Here is an 8,984-nt window from a genome sequence, read left to right as displayed (position 1 = left end):
CAAATTTGTACAGATGTTAAAAGCAAAACACCCTTCTCTCCCCCCCCACCCCCTGTTCTGCAAGTGTTGATTGGGTGCTAAGCTGCAGAAAGAAATTTGAATGCTGTTGCCTTTTCTAAAGCAATATGTGAACCAAGACATAGCTATCCTTTGAAATTTGCACTTATCTGAATTTTGCAACCCCACACAAGGTGGTTGCATTATTGGAGGGAAATGTGCATGGAAAGGCAGGCCTTTGGGAAAATAACATACAAACTTGAATCATTTTAGGGGAAGCGGATTACACAAATGTGTATATAGATAAAACTGCACACCCAGATGCATTTATTAGGGGAGAGGTTTTAGCAATTCTTCTAACTCTGTTTGAGGTTATTCTGACTAAAGTATTTGATCCTTTACCCCTGCTTGCTTGGTTTCCTTGATGTACTTCTGCTCCTCCTGTGCCATTTGATTAAAATATTATTCTTAGGGTCCCCAGAAAATTGGGAATCTCCCATGTGAGGAGATGTAGTCATTCCCTCAACCTCCACAGACCAAGTTTGACAAGTGGGGAGCATTGCCTACTAGACAATCACCTGGCACCTCAATAATGTCAGGTGGCCCATTTGTGCCCACTTGGTTTGACACCAACAGACAAAGGCACAGTTTGCAAAGCACCAATGATATACTGGCCAAGTTTTGCAAAGCCTCCTGCACAGAACCCCAGAAGCACTGTAGATGAAACTCATCTCCCCCAGTGCTTTGCAAAACCTGATAGTCAGCTGATTGTCAGGTATTGGACAAGATGACCATGGCCAAAATGGCTTTGCAGGTTGGAGGTTCCCCATCACTGCAATACAGTGAAAGAACTGCCCTTCAAACTATTTTAAACTGCTAGAATAGGTGAGGCATTTGAGAGTCTGTGTTGGCAGCATTACCTGGTTCATATTTCAGGGGGGAAATTGAAAGCACACATCGAAGTAGGGCTGCCAATCAGCACTGGAAGGAGGTTCTTCGTAATGCAAACCATATTGTCCTCTTCCTCTTCTGAAGCTGCTCCGTGACTTCACTTCTGCCCCATAGGTGACTCAGAAGGGATAGGAATCATGAGGAGAATTTTAAGCATGCACTGGTAAAATCTGGAATTAAACAAATTGAAAAAGGGACAGATTCCCCCACCCCCGCAAGTCCAACATCTAAGGCATTTTGCTGTATCTTTTCAGGAATATTACAGGCCACAAGTAAAATTCATGAAGAAGAGGTGTAGAGAAATGGCTCGAGGCAGAATCATACACAGAATGTATGAAGGGCCATGCTGGATCAGGCCAAAGGTCCATCTAGGTCAGCAGCCTGTTCTCACAATGGCCAACCAGATGCCCACAAGCAGAACTGACAGTAGAGGTAGAGCATAGCCACCATGGCTAATAGTCAGGTAGCCTATTTCACCATTAATTTGTCTAATCCTCTTTTAGAGGCATCAAAGTTGCTGGCCATCATTACCTTTTGTGGGAGCAAGTTCCATAGTTTATGTGCTATGTGAAGAAGTCCTGAATCTTCCAATATTCAGCTTTGTTGGATGGTCCTATTGGGTTCTAGTATTATGAAAGAGGGAGAAATAACCTCAGCCGTATATAATATAGCCTGAGACAACTACATACTCACTTTCTCAATTGCAGGGGGAGGCTGGAGACAATTTTGAAGGTGGCACCATTGAGACTTCACTGTCTCTGATGTAAGAAATAGTCATTTTTAACTAACTACATACATACATACATACATACATACATACATACATACTGTACATACATCATTAGGTTTTGCAGATATTTGGTGCAACTTTCCTAAACTGTTAAACTACACATAACAGTGAGATGAGTGTAAACCAGGGGTCAGCAAACTTTTTCAGCAAGGGGCCGGTCCACTGTCCCTCAGACCTTGTGGGGGGCCGGACCATATGGGGGGGGGGAATGAACGAATTCCTATGCCCCACAAATAACCCAGAGATGCATTTTAAATAAAAGGGCACATTCTACTCATGTAAAAACATGCTGATTCTTGGAACGTCTGCGGGCTGGATTGAGAAGACGATTGGGCCGCATCTGGCCCCCGGGCCTTAGTTTGCCTTCCCATGGTGTAAACACTGTGGGGTTTGCCCTATCACTTTGGAGGTACTGTCTGTCTACAAACCAAAGCCTGAAAGCCCAGTTTCATTATTTTGTTACACCTTGGGAATTTGAGGGTTACATACTGACGTGGATAAAGTCACTAAGTAACCCACAAGACTTGGCAATATACTATAATGGCATCTTAAAGTCAGTTCAGACTGTGGTCAATGCGAGTAGGATCACCAGTGGCCTTGCTCTGAAGGGCAGATTTCTACACTGTTTTTCCATTCCTGATATCTAAAACTCATTGCAAATTCAGCAGTCCATCAAACAACAAGCACTCTGCCCCACTCAGCTATGGCTCTTCTCCAAAAGGCAAAAGGGGGGGGGAATGAAAAATGGGGGCAGTGATTTAAGCAGAGACAACTCCCACAGAATAGTGACAAGTCAGAAGAGAGGCTGCTACACAGGTCAGTCCCTCTTTAGCACGGTGCTAATGGCCTCATATAGAAGGGGCAATCCAAGGTTGCAATGTGTATGGCAGATCTTCCTTCATTACCTAAGAACCTCTGGACTAAAGGGAAAAGGAGAGCCACGTGCCATGGCAGCACTTTCCTTATAAAACTAATAATCCAAAGATAAATGGAAGTTGTTGTTTTTTAATAGGGAAACATCTGTCCAACAGCTGCATCCGTAGAGCTGATTTCTGGAGTTTATGTAATTTGCAAAAGGTTCATAAAAAAACGAGAAAATAATTACGCTTCATATTTATCAGCACCATCACCACCACCACCATCATCAGTTTGGAGAGAAGGGGGAATGAAAAAGACGCTTCTTGGCTTCTTTCGAGATTTGGCCTCTCGCATCCTTTTGCACTCCAGGGAGATCAAAGAGACAGCTGAGAAAAAGCAGATGCTGCTCAGTTCTGTTTCCCTGCCTCGCGAAGCTGTGCCATTTCTGCGCCCTCTTCCAATGGAAACAGGAAAGCAGTACCTATCAAAGCTTGCAGAAAGTGTAGGTGGCCCCTTTCCAGCCTTCTCCCAACATGCAAATGCTCTGGCTCCACCCTTCCTGGTCAACAATCAGATCTCTTCATTAGCATCCATGGCAGCAAGAAAGGTTGCCAACTTAAGAAGAAGAGGAGGAGGAGGAGGAGGAGGAGGAGGAGGAGGAGGAGGAGGAGGAGGAGGAGGTCTGGATTTGATATCCCGCTTTATCACTACCCAAAGGAGTCTCAAAGCGGCTAACATTCTCCTTTCCCTTCCTCCCCCACAACAAACAATCTGTGAGGTGAGTGGGGCTGAGAGACTTCAGAGAAGTGTGACTAGCCCAAGGTCACCCAGCAGCTGCATGTGGAGGAGCGGAGACGCGAACCCGGTTCACCAGATTACGAGTTTACCGCTCTCAACCACTACACCACACTGGCTCTCCGGTGCTAGGAAAGTGGTGCAGAGTTTCTTTTCTCTTAACACAAGAGTGGGGAACCTTTTCCAGCCAGAGGGCCACATTCCCGTCTGGACATCCTTCCAGGTGGAACCAGTGACATGGGGAAATGTAGTAGGCAAACATAGGTTGCTAGGTAAGATTCTTGTTGTGCAAAAGCTTGTTCTTGCCATGCAATCTGAAGTGCAACAATATTTGGTCGTGCGCTTTTGTTTTGCCTTGCACATCAACATTCCATCAGCGCAACAAGTATAAAGCAAAGAATTTCGCTTATGGCTATGTTGGGTACAGCCTGTTGTCTTCAGGAGAGGGTGATCAGCTTCCCTCTATCAAACTAAACAACCTGCTTTTTCCCAGCTTTCCCCCTTCTGGTGTCCTCTTTTGTCTGCTTGTCTGTTATTGAAAAGTGGCCAGCAGGTCTTGGGTCACAGCCACACCATATATTCAAAGCGTTCATAAAACTCTTTAACAGTCATGCAAAATGTCAAGGATCATTGGTTGCCTTGCTCTTTCACCATGGGCATCTATGCTTATGAATTAGCACATGCATGTTTTATACAGATGTGTCCTTTGTCCCATTCTTTGATGTCTTTCCTGGCTTTCCTATCTGCAATCCTTTTTAAAAAAATAAATAAAAATAAACCATTGTGGGAACATAAGACGCTGCCTCATACCACTGGCAGCAGCTCTTCAAGATTACAGGCAAGGTAATCCCTACCTGGAGATGCCAGGGGTTGAACCTGAGACCTTCCACATGCAAAGCAAATGTTCCAACCACTGAACTGCTGCCTTTCTCCAAAAGACTCTCTCCCCGTCCCCACCTACACTAACTGGCAGTGACTCTCCAGGGACTTTCGCAGCCATACCTGGATGAGGATTGAACCTGGGACCTTCTGTGTGCTGCAGTCCTTTGAAACCTCATTTGTCCTGCCTGATTTTGTAGTCTTTGGTCCTGGAAATCTGGACCAGAGACTTTGAAGCAAAGACGTGGCCCGGTTCCTTAGCCAGAAGCAGAGCCAATTCCTGTCCTCAGCTCACTTCAAACCCTTTTCCTGATGGGCACTGACGTCAAAATCAACCTGGTGTAATTAAGAGCGGCCTTTCTGATTCTCTGCCTGCCAAGAGCGCTGGCCCTTGCAAAGTGCCTTTGGTGAAAGGAAGAAGAGGAACAGATGGGTCCTTACAATAATGATAGCCCGCATTTCGGGATCTGAAACAGCAACAGAAGAAGCTGAAATCACACAGACTGGCAATATAACCCTTAAAGTGATGCAGACTACAGCCGCACTATAATAATAATAATAATAATAATAATAATAATAATAATAATAATAATAATAATTTGTACCCCGCCCATCTGGCTGGATTTCCCCAGCCACTCTGGGCGGCTTCCAACAAAAATCAGATACAAAAATATCACACATTAAAAACTTCCCTGAAAAGGGCTGCCTTCAGGTTTTTTCTGAATGTCAGGTAGTTTTTTATCTCCTTGACCTGTGATGGGAGGGCGTTCCACAGGGCGGGCACCACTACCGAGAAGGCCCTCTGCCTGGTTCCCTGTAGCTTTGCTTCTCGCAGTGAGGGAACCGCCAGAAGGCCCTCGGCACTGGATCTCAGTGTCTATACATTTAAAGCAGTTCCTGCTTTTAACAAGCATGGCTTCCCCCAAAGAATCCCGGAAATTTTATTCTGTCATGGTGCATGGATCAGGCCAAGGCCCCATCTAGTTCAGCATCACACAATGGCCAAGCTGATCCCCTTGCTACACCCCCCCAAAGAGGTTCCCCCGACTATCTGAAACAGATCTGGGGAAGATACAGGACATGAACACAAGTAGGGGGGAAGTCCCATCGCTCAAGTGGAAGTCATTCCAATCATGTTAATTTAGTTGAATCGAGTCCAAGGAAAGTGATGAGATGTTCCTGGTTTATATATATTGAATCGTGTCCAAGGAAAGTGATGAGATGTTCCTGGTATATATATATATATATATATATATATATATATATATATATATATATATATATATATATATATATATATAATATGGAATAAATTATCCCCACTTACCCTAGTGTGGGTTAAAGAAAAAGAACACCAGCCTGAATGGTCAAAACAATGTAGGATGGATGAAGCAGAATTTTTCTCTCTGGAAGTAATGGTAAGGAACAGATGCCCTTTTCTCCATGCCAATGATACAGCCATGGCATCCTTGGCTGTCTCTCTTTTGGACCGCACAACAGCGCTCACAATTACATAAGCAAACCTAAACTAATCCTGTTGCAGAGTTTCAAAAAATGAAATAAAATAAACATTGTCCTAGTTATAACTTAACTAGTTGATGGCATCAAAATTCAGAATTGGGGTTGGTTGAGAAACGAACTTTTTAATTTTATTGTAGTTTATTATTATTATTATTATTAGTAGTAGTAGTAGTAGTAGTAGTACAAAGATGTCACCCTGGGCTCCTTTGGGAAGAAAGGAGGGCTATATATGTGAGAAATCAATCAATCAAAATAGTTAACCTTTCTCAGTTTGGGGAGGGTAAAGCAAAGCTCATTATGAGCTGAGCCGAAAGGCCGTCTGAAATTTGGGCTTGGTTTCAGTGACCAGCAATCTTTCATAACCAGACTTGCTAGACAGTCTTCTTTTTTGACCTCATTTTGATGGTCCATAACAGGCCATCCTACTGAAGGTCCCATCCACAAAAGGCATTGAAAGTGCATGGCTTCTGCTGAAGAATCCTAAGGATTAATCCTTGTTAAGGATGCTAGGAACTGCAGCCCTTAAAGGGATAAACTACAGTTCCCTCTAGGTGGAAGGCTTGTGGCTTAAATGTGCTTTAAGTTATGGTTGCCCTATTTCAAGAAGTACAAATCCAAACACAGTTCCTCCAAAAAAAGTTATTGAGCTTTTTTTTTCTGCGAGCGGATTGGCGGATGCTGGGGTGGTGAGCGACCTTCAGAAATCTCCATCTAAGAGGCAACAAGGAAGCGACCGCTGCAGAACGCTTCTGTTTCTGCCAAGGAACAGAGGAAATCCCAGACATTTACTATCATGTTGAAAATTGCCCCCGGTCACCACCACCCCCCCGGGACATATGAAGACCCCCAGTATATATGGTGAACCTATTTTAAGTGTAGAAGACAGGAGTGCCTGACGTGCTCTGGTCCATGGGGTCACGAAGAGTTGGACACGACTAAACGAATAAACAACAACAATTTTAAGTGTAAGGCCTGGCAATGTGGCAGCACTTATGCTTTGGAACTGACAGCCAATTTTTGCTTAGGCACGTCAACTTGTTCTAGATGCCTGCTGATTCCCACCCCACCTGCCCCCCTTATTTCAGATAAATAGTGCAGTCATCTATATTCATTTTTAAATGTATACTGGTTTTCTTTGTGTTTTTTAATTATTATTTTACGTCTTACTAGGTTTTTTTCTTTAAGAAAAAGTAGCGTGGATTTTACCTGTGTTCCATGAACAATTTTATAATTCACAACACTTAGAGAGAAATTTGAATAATGAGTTTACGAATCTTTCTAAAAACTAATAATCAGGTAGCAGGTGATGGGAATGACCCCCTGCCTGAGAGCTACTGCCAGTCAGGAGAGAACAACACTAGGCTAGGCTGACACACAAATTCTTTCCAAACCATCGCTGCCTTTGGGTGGGATTCAGTCATGTATTGGCAATTCAGGTCATGCAATTAGAGTCGATCAGGAGATCTTGCACAACAAACCCGCTTTAGCAATAATAAGTGATGGGGAAAGGCATTGACAAGGGTGGCATAGCATTTGCTTTGGTGTAGGGATGGGCAAATCTGTTCATTTCAATTTCTCTCCATTTCTCATTTTTCCACTCTCAAGTTCAGTTCTCCACATTTCCACATCCGCTTGCTTTTTCTTTTTTAAGTCCTCATGAAACTTCTTCGTCATCTTGGTAAAAAATTGCGTGGCCAGGAGGAGTCCCCCCGAACCCCGGGCAACCCCTGAGGGAAATAACGACACGTGACAACGTTCTATGGGATTCAATTGGCCACAACTTTATTAATATTCAGATTTAGGAAGACCTTGGCTCAGGCATTGGGCGTTTATCCTTCCCAGCCCCCCAGCCGGGGTTCTGGGTAACTTCAGGGTTATCCAGCATGAGTGGGGAGTGGGCTAGCTCTGGAGAACATATGTTCAAGCAGATAGCCCGCCCCCCATGTTCGCCGCCGCTGGAGGGGGAGGGCAGTGATGACCTCTGGGCGTATGGTCAATGCCTTCCCCTGAGACCCCTTTAATGGAAACCCTTTTATTGCTGCCGCAATGAGGGTGGGGGTCACCACCCCACGCCCCCCCAATCTTGTAGATTACTAAAGGATTCCGCCCAAGGCCTACAACTGCCAAAGTTGTGACAAATTGATACGGGAAAGGCTCTGAATCCAACGGCCGCTTCCCAGGTATGACTCAAGTTCTATTGTGTGTACTGTATAATCCCTCCTTCTACCTGGCCAATCTCCCCGGCAACACCTCCCCAGCCGGGATTGGGTGGCTGCTAGAGTAGGTGGAGTCCACAGGTATCCAAGCTGGGAAGGCGGTGCCAGGACCAACTGCCAGTAGCTGCACCGTGATCCAATGGGGCTACTTGCGACCATGCAAAAGGCGCACCCCATTTGATGTGGGGAATGTTCATTCTCCTAACATACACAGATTTGTGTGCACTTTTGGCCATTGTAACATATTTGCGAAATGTATTTTGTCTAACATGTTATTACCTCTAATATAATGCAGTTTTCTATGCTGCTTTTGCTAACGTACACGTTTTTATAACACATAGCTTACCTTAGCAAATGCATTTCTGCACACGTTATGTGACGTGGGTGGCGCGAGGGATGCAGGTGGCGCTGTGGTCTAAACCACAGAGCCTAGGGCTTGCTGATCAGAAGATCGGCGGTTCAAATCCCTGCGACGGGGTGAGCTCCCATTGCTCAGTCCCAGCTCCTGCCCACCTGGCAGTTCGAAAGCACATCAAAGTGCAAGTAGATAAATAGGTACCGCTCTGGCGGGAAGGTAAACGGCGGTTCCGTGTGCTGCTCTGGTTCACCAGAAGGGGCTTAGTCATGCTGGCCACATGACCCGGAAGCTGTACGCCAGCTCCCTCGGCCAATAAAGTGAGATGAGCGCCGCAACCCCAGAGTCGGACATGACTGGACCTAATGGTCAGGGGTCCCTTTACCTTTACCTATGTGGCTGCAGAATGGCATTGCAAAATATAGAAGAGTGTGAATTGTGAAGAACAGCAGTGTTTCAATTTACATGTTGCTTCAGGTAGTGATAGTTAGATAGGCCACCTTTAAATGTGAGGTTTTCCCCAGCCCCAGTAAGATCTAACCTCCTTGTAAACAAATGAGACTGAATCAAATAGCCAACATTTTCTAGTCTCGCTGCAGACAAATGAGGATGAATGCTCAGT

This window comes from Lacerta agilis, chromosome 8 (assembly GCF_009819535.1).
Source record: "Lacerta agilis isolate rLacAgi1 chromosome 8, rLacAgi1.pri, whole genome shotgun sequence".
Lineage (NCBI taxonomy): Eukaryota > Metazoa > Chordata > Lepidosauria > Squamata > Lacertidae > Lacerta > Lacerta agilis.
The sequence above is the reverse complement of the archived record's forward strand: the minus strand, read 5'-3'. Positions refer to the sequence as shown.